The sequence below is a fragment of the Passer domesticus genome, chromosome Z, assembly GCF_036417665.1.
Source record: "Passer domesticus isolate bPasDom1 chromosome Z, bPasDom1.hap1, whole genome shotgun sequence".
NCBI lineage: Eukaryota > Metazoa > Chordata > Aves > Passeriformes > Passeridae > Passer > Passer domesticus.
In genome coordinates this window covers 26,276,751-26,290,070 of record NC_087512.1, presented here as the reverse complement: position 1 = coordinate 26,290,070, position 13,320 = coordinate 26,276,751, and the positions used below count along the sequence as shown (strand labels likewise).

General features: G+C 38.4%; 1 long non-coding RNA gene across 1 annotated transcript; it reads right to left on the bottom strand.

Annotated features, from left to right (window-relative positions):
* Window positions 1-264: 264 nt before the first annotated feature.
* Window positions 265-10,415, bottom strand: LOC135290769 (uncharacterized). Its single transcript, XR_010353571.1, has 4 exons — window positions 10,188-10,415; window positions 9,902-9,992; window positions 4,287-4,334; window positions 265-774 (listed from the first exon to the last, which is right to left on the bottom strand). It is a non-coding gene; the product is annotated as an uncharacterized LOC135290769 (long non-coding RNA).
* Between the last annotated feature and the right edge of the window lie 2,905 nt (window positions 10,416-13,320).

Sequence of the window (13,320 nt, the reverse complement as noted above, 5' to 3'; positions counted from 1 at the left end):
AGAGAATACTCTGACTTCTGTGAACAGCCAATACACACCATTTAGGCCCAGTCACTGGCAGTTATGGCAGACAGAGCATGAACTCCAGAAAAAACAGGGTCTGGCCTATGATAAACTGTTCTATCCCCTAGGAGTGAATGACTAGAACAAATGTAAAAGCATAATGATTTTCACAAAGCTTCAAGCAAATTCTTTTTAGGGGTAGGTAGTGGGAGAGAGAGGAGTTAAAAAATAATTTTATCTTACTTGTCTTTTTCTTGAAAGTGGCTCTGTCTGAAATTTCAAACCCAGACACTCAAGGATATTACCGTGATGCTCCCTTTTGCAGCAGAAGGTAGAAGCCTTATAGAGGTAGGGTTGTGTGCATGCAGTATCCAGCCTCTTCTCTATGCTCAAGAGAGAGACTTTGGCTGCACAATAGAAAAACAGTCAAGCTGTACAAGAAGACTTTTTAAATTTCACTGAACACAGTATACTGTTGCTTTCAGTGTCCTGGATCGGGTTTTTATCTGAGCTACATACTTAGTGAAGCACAGTTTGTTTCATCTCTTCTCTTTCACTCTGATTGTAGTGGAACGGGAGTGAATGGTCAGCAGCTTTGCCCTCTTGTTCTCCTGGGGTCACATTCTTCTCCCGGCTCCCGAAATCACAGGTGATAAGGACTGAGACTGAGCAGGAAATTGTGAATTCAGCAATGAAAGCTCTTTCACTACAAGCATTTCTTGGGCTTCTCTTTGACTCCTGCTGGAGTTCATGTGTTCAAAGGGATAGTGTCTGTAAATTAGAAAATGGGTAAGGCTAATTCAGTTACTCCTAGTCACTCCAGTTTCTACAACCACACAAAGCAACTGCAGAAACCATGCTGGCTGATAGAAAGCTTGCTGAGTGAAGGGAAAATGAAAAGTCACCTGGATTTCTATTAAAAAAAGGTGAGTTACACCAGCAGCCTGCTTTGGCTCTGTTCTTAGTGAGACCCATCTGTTCTGAGGAAGCTGAGAACATTTCAAATAAAAGCATTTGTAATTTCAAAAACCCCTTTACACTTCTAGGGCAAAATGTCAGATCTTACTTCAACAGATCTCTGTCCCCAGAGTCAGAACTTGAGTCTACCTAAAGGACATTAGTCATCTCATAACAGGTGCCCATAACTCAGCAATTTCCACCCAGAACAATTGATTAGAAACAATTGGATCCAGGTGGAATGGGCAGACCACTTGTTATTTCCCTCTTCCATTACTTTTAACTTATTGAATCTGTTCTAGAAGATAAAATATTGTTTGGCACCTAAGCAAACTTTCAGCTACAGCTGGTAGTTAGATTTGGAAATAGATGATATGTGATATGGTCCATATTTCAGGTGGCAGCGCCTGAAAACTAATCAAAGAGATACAGGTTTGTGTTCTGATGTTATGTTAACTTAATTTATGGTGTTATATTTCTAACAGCAACTAGATCTTGGATACTATTTAAGCCATATTCTATCTAGTCATAGCATGATAGTCTCGACACTCATGACAGTATGCCAAGAAATACATCTATTATTTTTTGAGAGTAAGTTCAGTAGAAGCTTGCTCCAACGTTTTCCATCAGGACATAAAGTGTAATGTCTTATTTTTCATTTATGTTCATTTTCTTCCTTAAGAAGAAAGAAATCAGTAGGAGAAAGTTGCAAAAAAGATAAAGAAAGTATTTTATAAGGAGAAAGGTGAGAAAATTAGAAATTCCTGAATATGCTTACAGGCCATTCCCCCCAGAGTCTCAGAATGGCATCACCTGAGCCGACTCTGTGCTGACACTACTGGGTGATACAGCAGTGAAACTCTACAGCTGAACCTTCAGTGTGGGAAACAGCCTTTAACACTAGCAGAAATTAATACAGATGAGCTAAAGCAAGCTGAAGGGCTTCTGGTAAAAACACTAGGTGAAGGCACATGAATGAGTCATTGCAGGGTGAATTAGAAGGTGTGCTTCCAACACATCTACTGACCACCTGTAATTGCTTGTGTTACTAGCCCTTATTCTTTATACATAAGGGAGGCATGCTGCTCTTCTACTGAAGGTACAACTTCAATTATCTGTCTTTCACTGTGGGTAATACCCCCTACACTGTTAGGGGGGTTTGTTCTGATGCTCTGTTTATGCAGTTCCTTTTTGCCCCACAACTTGTTCAAATGTCTGTACCCACAAACTAGACATATCTTGTGTGCTGATATTCTAAGTATTCTTGTCTTGTATACTGCAAAGTTACAGTACACAGCATCTTCTGCCCTCTCAAGTTGTTCTGAATGGACTAATCTATTAACAGTGTATTAACAGAACAGCAAATTCCTGGGGGTGCTCATTAAAGCAGCCACTCCGTAGGTGTCCCCCTAGGCACCACAAGGCACTGACCGTTTCCCACAAATTTATTTCAGCTTCCCCAAAGGACAGAAACTAGAGTGCCTTGAACAGAAAAACATTCTTTCTCAACAGGTCAAGGTCTTCCATGGCCTGTGAGAGAGAATGAGGTGGGAGCCTCTCAGGATTCGTTCTTTATCTTTCTGCTAAGTAATGCTGGCTGGCAGGAAAACAGCAGGAGAGTGAATTCCTTCCACAAGACAGTATGCAGCTTCTGTATGTTCCCATGTTCTTTCACTGATACGGGTTTTCAGTTTTTTTCCCATCTGGTTTTCTCTCAGAGATATGCTTGTAGTATGCTACTACGTATTACATCAACACAGAAGACTTGAAAAGGACTGATGTGAAACCCAAAAATTGGTAGTGAGAAACTTTGATCCAGAAATATGTCAAGTATTAGTCTCCCTCCTCAATGTTCACTATAAAAGCCCAGCAGGTCCTAGAAACAACATTAGTCGTGAGACAGCAAATTTATTTTTCTTTAAGTTGAGAGCAATGATTAAAATGGCCCTACCCAAGTCACTCCTGAAAACCCATCTCAGGACTGTACAATTATCTGCACAATTAATACTACGAAATCCCAAAGAAAATTACTATGAACTTTCCAAAATGCAGCCACTCTGCTTTTCACAGAGTGACAGGATCTCCATGGTTGTGTTCGAGGGTGCCAGGATGAGGGAAGAGACGAGAATCTTGACTCCATGTTTCAGAAGGCTGATTTATTATATTATGGTATATATTATATTAAAATGCTATACAGATAGTGAGAAAAGGATCCATCAGAAGGCTAGAAAGAACAGGAGAGGAATGATAACAAAAGCTTGTGACTCTCAGACTCTGAGCCAGCTGACTGTGACTGGCCATTAATTAGAAACAACCAACATGCACCAATCACAGATGCACCTGTTGCATTCCACAGCAGCAGATAGTTATTGTTTACATTTCTTTCCTGAGGCTCCTCAGCTCTTAGGAGAAAAATCCTGGCAAAAGGATTTTTCAGAAAATATCACGGCTCCAGATCTCTGTTCCATTGAAAAGACTCTCTTTTTCAAAAAGTCAGGACCTGGCAGTTTTGGAGACTACAATGTATGAACTGCTCACTGTAGTCCTGAACTTACACACTGTCATTGGTCCATAAACCTATCTGAAGCATCAAACTTCTCAAATGCACGTTTCTTGTGGCCTGACCCCTTTGTAAGTTAGCTAGCTCAACTGAGATAGATAGTGTATCTACACTGACTCCTTGTCAGCTTAGAAAAGGTTTCCTTTTCCTTCTGAACAAAAGTCGATTCTCATCTTACAAGGTTGCATTGCTGAAAAAATGAACTTTCTGGGAAGTGCTTTCTATTTCAGGTGATGTCAGGCTCAGTTTCAACTCTTCCAAGTCTGTGAATCTATCTGGTTTAGGAACATTTAGATCTTCATGAGAAGATCTCTAAGGAGTTGAGCCTCTGACTCAGGAGAACCAACCTCCCCAGCTGGTTATTGCGCCAAAACTCTGTGAAGACTGTGCTGCATCCTGTTTTCCACTACAGGAGGACAGAGATTTTGCTTAACTACTGCTTCCAGAAAAGTCTTTCAGCACCATCTACATACATTATTAATGGGTCTGTGAGAGAGTTCCTAAAGTCGTAGAATATGCTGTATGGACAAAAGAACATTTAAAAAAAAAGTACTAAATTTCCACCTGAAATGTAAAGTGACTTCAGTATCATGCTAAGATTTATAACTATGACAAAAGCTGGAAAATGGAAACCATAGTTCCTGTTTTTCCTGCCGTGGTGTTGTGTCAGGACTGCTTAACAGAATAAAACACAGAACTTAAAATTCACATTTCGTACAAAACCATACCATTACTTATCACTCTGCATTGCAACATATTGTCTTACCTGAGTGTGAAGGAACAGGTATGTAGTCCAGGAAAGTGTCCTCTAAACCTATGGAAAGATAGGATTATCCAGATATACAGGCATGGATGAACTATTTGCCAAGAAGCAAAGTCTTTTAAAGTGATTGATGGTAGGATTCAAAAAAGGCACACATATATCCATATCCATAGTGCTAGATTTTTTCCACATGAATTGTAAGGAAACGTTGTTTGTTCTTCATATTTTGAAAGAACTTTTTACAGGAATCTGAACCTGATATTTAGGAACATGTGATCGGAACATATGATCATTACGGGTCTCCCAGTGAACATGCGAACTTGACTGAGACAAAACCCTGCTACCACCTTGAGCAATTCACTTTGGACTAACTAAAATTCCCACTGCAAATGCAAATAGAAGCCCTGGATAGCCTCCTTTCATATCAGTATGAAGGTATATCATATTCAGCAAGATTGAAGAGAATTAAAAAAAAAAAAAATCTATGTATAACTCACTACATGAGGTGAAGAGACCTGACTTTAGTGTGTTGTTTTTGTGGGAGGTTTTTGTTTGGTTGTGGTTTTTTTTGTTTGTTTGTGGGTTTTTTGGGTTGTGGTGGGGTTTTTTTGGGTGTTTTTGTGGGGTTTGTTTTGGAGATTTTTTTTGTTTGTTTGTTTGTTTGTTTGGGTGTTTTTGGTAAAGTCTGGATTTCATTATGGACAGTGAATAAAATTTCAAAGTGGCTCGGATATCAGTTTCAGCTTTATAACACAGTACCCAAACCAATGTGGTAGTTTTGGGGGAAAAAAAAAGTACTTTAATAATCTTGGAATTTGAAGTAATTTTGGGTCTTTTTAACCCAAATCATCAAAGCTTAATTCAACATATGGCAAATTTTAAAGACCAGCAAAGCCTTTTCACACAGTGAACCTGTAAATGATATGATTAAAGACATATCAGATTACAGCATAGGGAAGAAAAAGTTGCCTCCATTCAGGAAATACTTCTTCAGATTCAGAAACAGTGCCATAAGCTTTAAAATATATAGCTCATTTCATACCACAGCTACTGGTTATGACCAGCAAGTGTCAACACATAAAACAATGAAAAAGAAGTGATAAAAATTTTCAAATACGTTTCATCTCTTCAGGAAATTTCAATCTCATTTTGAAATAATGACTAAAAAGTGGAAAACTCTTATCTGAACTTCATCTCAACTTTCTGGCCTCATTGGAAGAACACTCTATTGTGAAATGGTCACCCATTACAATTAATTGTTTGAACTCAAACAGAAAATCTGAAACATTGAAATACTGAATAGGAGCTGAGATGGCTGGTTCTCTTATGAGTATAAAAAAGCCAGGGATCATAGTGTGATAGTCTCCTTGGTCAAACCCAAAAGCTGCAATATTTCCATAAACATCTCTAGATGCCCATGTCCTTCATGGCAAGGACATGTGTTGTTGACAGCAGTCTATTTCTAAGCAAGCTGTAACCAACATCTTTGAGAGATATCTTGTACCTGAAGAAATGGAGAACAATTTGCCATGCATAAATATGAAGTTCAAAATAATCATAAATCTAAAGCTAACCATCAAGTATTTATGTTACTGTGATCATTTCAGCATCTTCTTCTCAATTGAAGAGAATGCATCATTAAAACTGTGAAATAATGTGGAACTAAATATCTTTGTTGATGAGCAGAAACTCAGATTTTGGAAGGTCAAAGTTGTTTTTTTTTTAAATGGCTAGGAGGGGTTTTTTTTCACGTAAAGCATTTCATGTCAAGGACACTACACTTTCCAAGTCCTTACAGACTAAAATCTATCTTGTCTTATAGGATTGAATTACTTTAGCTGTATGTTTTGGAACTGAAGAAAGCAGTAACACAATAGTGTGACATTATGTTAATCTATATAGCCAACATATAAGGTTATTTTATCTAATCTGAGATTTTTAATGTAAAAGTCAGGAAATCTGATGACACATACCAGATTTAATTAGATTCAACCTACATTCTGCTATATGTTACACATTGGAGTAAAATTCTTGAGAATATGGTGAGAGTAGGAAAGCCGTTTTGTCGAACAGTGCTTTAAATGACTGTTCTGAAAGAAGCTCCCACTGTCAGTAAGGCAGCAGTTAGGGCACTCAGCCTATTTATGTGTGAGAAAGTAGCTCTTTATACACAGCAGAACAATTGCAACAGAGAAGGTGAGGTCCCTGGTGGCCCAAGGCTTCTGACTGACAGGAGACTTGGACACTGGTCCTGAGCAGATCCTTTCACTCAGAGATTTCTTGCACTCCAGCTGGAGAACAGAATCTGAAGCTTGAAGTGTGAAGAAAAAGGGTCAAATTTAATCATAGAGGAGTTTCATCTGTCTTAGGGTTTTCTCGGTAATACAGTGACTAATTAATGTTGTATATCAATTTTACTGATTTTCTACTTCCATCCATTTTCTAACCAATTTGTTTGATAAACTAATCCAACACAGACTTTATATGCAGCAAATTCTTTTAATTTACATTAGATTAGTAAGAATGCAAGACATTATAAAGCATGACACAATGTTTTTATAATACTTCTTATGAGTCCTCTTGATTTTAATGAAATTCTAGTAGGCCATGTATTTGCATATGTAGGCATGGAGGTATTGAGGGAGTCTACTAGTCACACTGACTGACCCAGGGAGGACTGAAAACACAGGATAAAACCAGAAAAGCAGGAAGTGGCACACAGAAGCGTGGCTAACTTGGCCAAGGTCCTCACCTTTACATGTTCCCTTTCCTTTTATTTTAAACATCTGAAACCTCATCAGTCACAAGCATTACTTCTAATTTTGTACATGGAAAAGCTTGCAAGACATTGAATATCAATTAAGGTTATGAAGAGGTGTAAGAGCTTTGTGTGTTGCTTCTATTTGAATACTTCAGTTCACAGAAACTACAAAATGCATGTGCCTGGTTTATTTGCACATTATTCATGTCACAATGATGTCAGGATCTGGACACAGTGTTAGCAGAAGACGTCATATGCTTTTGTCAAACAATCATTCCTCCAAACAAGTGTAAGTATAAATAAGTAGCACAGTGCATTTTTCATATTTTGATATCTTTTGTTTCTTTTGCAGTGAACTGTTCATACACAGTTTGTATAAAAAAAGAACCATTTTCCAAAAGTAGTGTAAACAATTTTAAATAAATTACTCCATTTCATGTGACTTACAAATAGTTTGTGGACAGCAAGTAAGGTGAAGTACACTTTCATGGAGTCCTTTTTGCTTTCAGCTTCTCTTCATGTAGACTTGCATGGTTGTTGTCAGAAATTCAGCACCAGGTGTTAATTTCTCATTACCATAAATTACTTTGAAGTTTTCAAACTTTGTTGATTTCAAAGATCCGACATCATCACACTTATTGTATTTGCTATTTCTCAGTAAACTGACTAGATTTTACTTGGCAGTGAGCTTTAAGCTGTGATTTATGTTACTGTCAGACCTAGGAAACCAATTGCCTCAAAGTGAATTATCTAAACCTGAAGTGTTGTAAATTCCGAACACTCGGAGTGAACACTTGCAATTGTTTTCTTTTTCTCAGCTGCACAAACTTATTATTCCCATGGTGCACAGAAAATTTGCAGTGGGCTGCTAGATGTATTTGTTAATGCATTCACTCTCAACTTAAGCAATATTCTTCAGCAAATCCAATACATGAAAGACTGAAAATAAACAGAAAAGGTCTTCAATAGTATTGACTTGGGTCTCATATAAAAACAATTTGGGTACTTCAGTGTGGAAACAAGTGTTTTGTTACAGAAGCTGATTGTTCCCTGCTGTACTGCATACTAGCAATTTCTTTCAGATGTTCGCATTTGAACATTCTGCTCAATTACAATGCAGCTCCATGGAGCCCATATTTCCTCCTGAAAGGCATCTATCTCTCTTTGACTCCCTGTCATGCATTAGGTATCCGGAAAGTAGCTAAAATCATGTGGTTTACTCATGCTCGTAATGATGTGCCCAAAGTGTGTCAGCTGGTACCATCTGCAGTGCCTGGAGCAGTGTCTGGGAGACTGTGACAACTCAATTGCAGGCTGAAGGTTTTGAAAAACAGGCAATAATTACTATTCCTGCTTAGGCAAGAGGTCTCCTTTGTGCAGCATTGGGGAGGCCACATCTGTTACAGCGATTACTAAGTCTCTGCTGATCATCAATATTACAATCAAAATAGTCATCAATCTGGATAAAAATCACCATTTCTTTTCAGTTCCAGCCTGCTGATCTGATCCAGTTGTAGCTAATAAATTGATGCTCTGTCACCCTTTCCTTTTGTGTGCTTTTCTTCTCACTCTTACTGTTTTTGCAAACTGTGCAGGATCCTGCCACAAACAAGTCTTTGGCAGTAAAATAAGAAGGCAAGAAAGAAAGCTGTAGTTACTCTTGAAGAGAGGATCTAGATATTTTAGAAGAACATTGAATTCTGAAGTCCTAGTTCAAGAAACTTCTATAAAGCCACTGCCTTCAACTAAGCCTGGTTTTTAGTTACCTTGCACAAGATCCTGACTCTCAATTATCTGGTTGATAATTGCTAGTTTGCATTTTTAGAAAAATTATACTTTGTTACATAACATAAAATTGAAAAAAAGTATTCCAGGATATTTTCTCAGATGAAATACATGTCATTTGATGGTGAAAATTCAAAGCTCATTTTACTCAGCTTCTTTTTAGCATAACCTAAGACCTAACTGACCATTTATAACTCTTCTGGGATCTTTCTTAGCAGTAAGCATGTGGTTTGACACACCATAACATTCCTCATGCTTTTTGTCCACCACCAATATGTGGAAACTTGATACTGTGATTACTGTAAGACAACCCTCAAATACTCTTCCTATGAAAACTTAAATATTGGATATGATATGGATTTATATGGATCTGGGGATGGTTCAGCTAGCCCTTCATTCCATGTTAAACTTACCAGAAATAACATGACAAAATTAGGTTTCCAATCAGCAGACAGAAATTTGAGCTTGAGACTGTGAAAGAAGATGCATTTTGAAATGGCCAGTGATGGAAAACATGCAAGAGAACTTCTTACATTATATAATTCTGCATTGCCATGAAACTGGTAATCCCTGAAGGAAAGTCTTCAGTGCCATATCAGATATCTTAAGACAATGCTTGCTGCAATGTTCCAAGCTTTGTTTTCTTCACACAGTCTCACAACAGACATAACAACAGATAAATATCAAGACAAATTTGTTAATATTGCATTATTGGCAGACGAGAAAAGATCACCTTACATTGGAATGCTGAGCTCCTGCCAACCGCCAACAAGTAGATAGCTAACTCTGTTTTAGAACTTGCTGCTAATGGAAAAAAAAAGTGTTTTGCACAAAAATAGAAATAATCTGAAGGTATTTGAAAAGGTGTAGGTTCTGTTCTGATAGTCCCTCAGAAATAAGCTGACAGAATTTGAACAATATTGCCTGTGTAAAGGCAGCAGCATTTTATTTTTATATAGCCCTTTGCATCTTTTCTGTGCTTTGAGGAAAAGAAGTATAGTAAATCTGGTAAGTATTATTAGTCTAACTTAGAGATACAGAAGCAAATTCGTACAAAGAGTGAGCAGCTTACCTAAGACCACCTGTGAGATGATCAGATACCAAAGTGCATGGCTTGGGAAGAGACAACAGAGTAGCAAGGCTGGTTTGAAAAGCCTGAGGGTCTGAAATGGAAAATTAGTTTCAATATGTATAATTAAAGGATGAGAAGTATTTAAATATGTTTCTACATATGAAAAAATATTATAGCAATATATTTTTTTATGTTGCTGCAAATGTTTTGGGGTAGTGAAAAGAACACCTTTAATGTGAGAAACTCTTAATAATGTGTGGGTCAGGTAAGGGTTCATGATGCTTACAAGGAACCTGGCCCTGTGAAGTTGCTGACGATGGCCCTGAAGGAAGCAGACTTGAACTTGTGGTCATTTATTTAGATAAGGATCTAGGAGGTTTTCTGATTTCATAGAAGACTGATGTTGGGCAAAAATAAGTATTCTGGAAAGGCTGCACTATTTCCTCATGCATGTCTGTTCTGTTTAGGGAGAAAGGCTGTCCACCTTTCAGCACACAACACCCTTTTTACAGCATGTCCACTGAGCTTGTGTGATGGTGGCCTTCTTGGAATGTGTACTGTGACCAAAACATGGGATTCCATGGACTTCTTGCTCTGGAGTTCTCTAAACCTCCTTGGGTTGCTTTTGGTATCAAGATTTAGACAGGCCTGTGGATTAGGCACACTAACCATTAAAGTGATGAGGTAGATCACACACTTAATGTAGTTGTATACATTCCCATCCTCTGTTCAGACAAAGGCATACAAAGAGGAAATTGGTGAAGTGGACGCATTTTACAGTGATGAATGAATCAACTGAATTATCAAGAGCCTAAACCCACCTGTCCCTCAGGATCTTCAGTCAGGAAACTGGACAGCTCTCTCACAGTGATCTCATCATGTGGCGTGAATAAAAATTCATCTTATAAATTATTAGATTTTGGCTGCTGTTTTGTTTTGTTTTCCTCAAGCCACTGGATGAGAAGAAATGGAATAAAAGTGAGATTTTGATTGATCTGGTAAATATGGATGTGACTGGAGCCAAGAAGATTACATCAGAGAAGTGAGTGATGGTCTTGATTATGGTCAGCATATTGAGAACATTGGCTTTCACTGTGGCTGTGAAGTGCAGCTCACTGTTCCCTCACTTTCTGTCTGGCACAGCATATGCTTTTTTTATTTTAAAAGGGCTGCAGTCAAATAACAATGGAATGGTGAGCACACTGGTTTTAGTACTGGTCAGTTGGCACTGTCAAATTCTTTTGTCAAAGACCCATATTTACTGGACCCATAATCACATAGTGGATCCAGATGGCAATACTAATTTGCCCATATTTACTTTTTAAAGAATAAAAAGTCAAGATTCATTTATGTGGACAGAAAGGAATATATTTTCTGATCCACTGCTGGATATTCTTAATAATCAGTAGATATTCTTTAAATTTGCCTGATTTGCCATTTTATTTGGCTTTTCAGTTAACACATCTTTAATGGAATAGATTAAAAGAAGCTCCTGCATATATCTGTGTCCGACCATAAACAGAATGCTTGTCTAATGCTGGAACTCTGTTTCATAGGAGGATATTGCTGTAGGAATTCTCCTGTGGGAGTCTTTGGCCAATGAATGCAGCAGACTGGAGAATATTTTCTATATTCTCATATAAATGAACGTGTCTATCATATGTGCAGTGAAGGCTACAGACAGGCAGATTACATGAGAAAGAGAAGTAATGAAGGTGACAACCACAAGAGTGGCAACGGCAGGGCATATGAACGGCTTTTTTAAATTTGTTTTCTTCACAGCCTTGACTGCCAAAAGTGACAGAAGGAGGTGGTTGTGGGAGCAGCTTTGGTGAGGACAGAGAAAGAGGGGATGGATGCTTTTGTGAAACAGGGGAGGTAGCCAGCATGACCAAGTGGAACTAAAGGGGTAGAGAAAAGAAGGTAGATTTTGCAAGAGCTGCACAGCAGATCTTCAAGATTATGATATCAGAACTCTTTAGAGACCACTAGGGAAACAGGCCAACATCCAGAGAAGCAGCTGCCACGGCCAGAATAAGAAGGATGGCTTTGGCAGAAACACCCCACTGGCCCAGCAAAGGGAGAAAGAAGTCCTGTGAGGAAGACTGCAGTAGCTGAAAACGAAAGTGATTAGGTGTCTATAAGTGGTTTGGCTGCAAGGCTGGAATAGAAAGGCTTGACAACTAAAATGCTGTAACATGTGTGGCTCACTTACTCTATTCTCTCACAGGATGTGTGCTGGGAATCCATAGAAAAAGATTGAAGATCAGTGCAGTGGAGGTAGTCAAACACACTGCAGGAGGTTCACATAGGATACTCTGTTGTGCTGGATTTTTTTGCTGCTTGTGAAAGTCAGCAAGGGGGAAAGAGTAATTTGGGATGTTTATCAGAATGGGAGCACTCTGACAAAGACTTTGTAGAGTGTCAGATCATTTTCTAGGCTTATTCAGCTCCTTCATCCCGTTGATACAATGTCACATCCACTACATTATTGTGCAGAATAATCTGCTCATTATTTGTGCAGAACATGCGCATGTTAAAGATGGCAGTGGCATAGTAGATATATGACATTTGCATGTAATTGATGTGACCTGATACTTGTGTAACTAGATGATGAAAATGCTTTGCTTTATCTGAAGTGGATTTTCCATGTAATGACCATATAACTAAATTAGAGATGGATAAACTTGCTGAGAGCTAATATGAGCTCATAGCAAAAATATTTGTTTAAATAAACTTTATGTTCAGATGGGTTTTGACAACCGGCAAAAATGCTATTTCTTATTCTTTACTAAAATATGATCTCATTACACATGAACAATCCCTGCAACATATGCAGAAAATGGCATAAGAAAACCCCCTTTCTGATAGCATCTCTGGTTGTCAAGTGTTAGATGCAAGGCTAATGAGCCTTGATCCAAATGCCAACCAATTTAATTCTCTCCATTATCTTGGCTGAATGGGGATATTTATTAAGTTTCACCACACGTGCTTGCTGTGGCACAAAGGCAATGAATCATTCTTATGCCACGATAACATGTGCTGTGACTCTCTCCACCAAGAACCAAACGTGACTCTTGCTTTGTTGGAAAAACTCAGAGCATGGCATACAAAACCAGGTGTTCACGTAGGGCCACACACAAAGGGATCTTATTCTGGTGGTAATCTGGAGAGAAAGAATCTTGCCTTTCTTAGTCTGCTAGTACTGCTGCCAAAAGTCTGATGCTGTTCTGGTAGGAAGTTGCAGCAAACCTAGCCTTATCCTCAGATCACAATTTTTTCCTTTGGTATGGAACTTACACCTTACACAAGGCTGCCCTGTGATCCACGCTGCAGGCTCATTAGCTGTAGTAGCAGTTTCTACTGTGTGTTGATGAAGTACACAGACCCATCCCCTATGGGAAATAAAAGCAGATGGT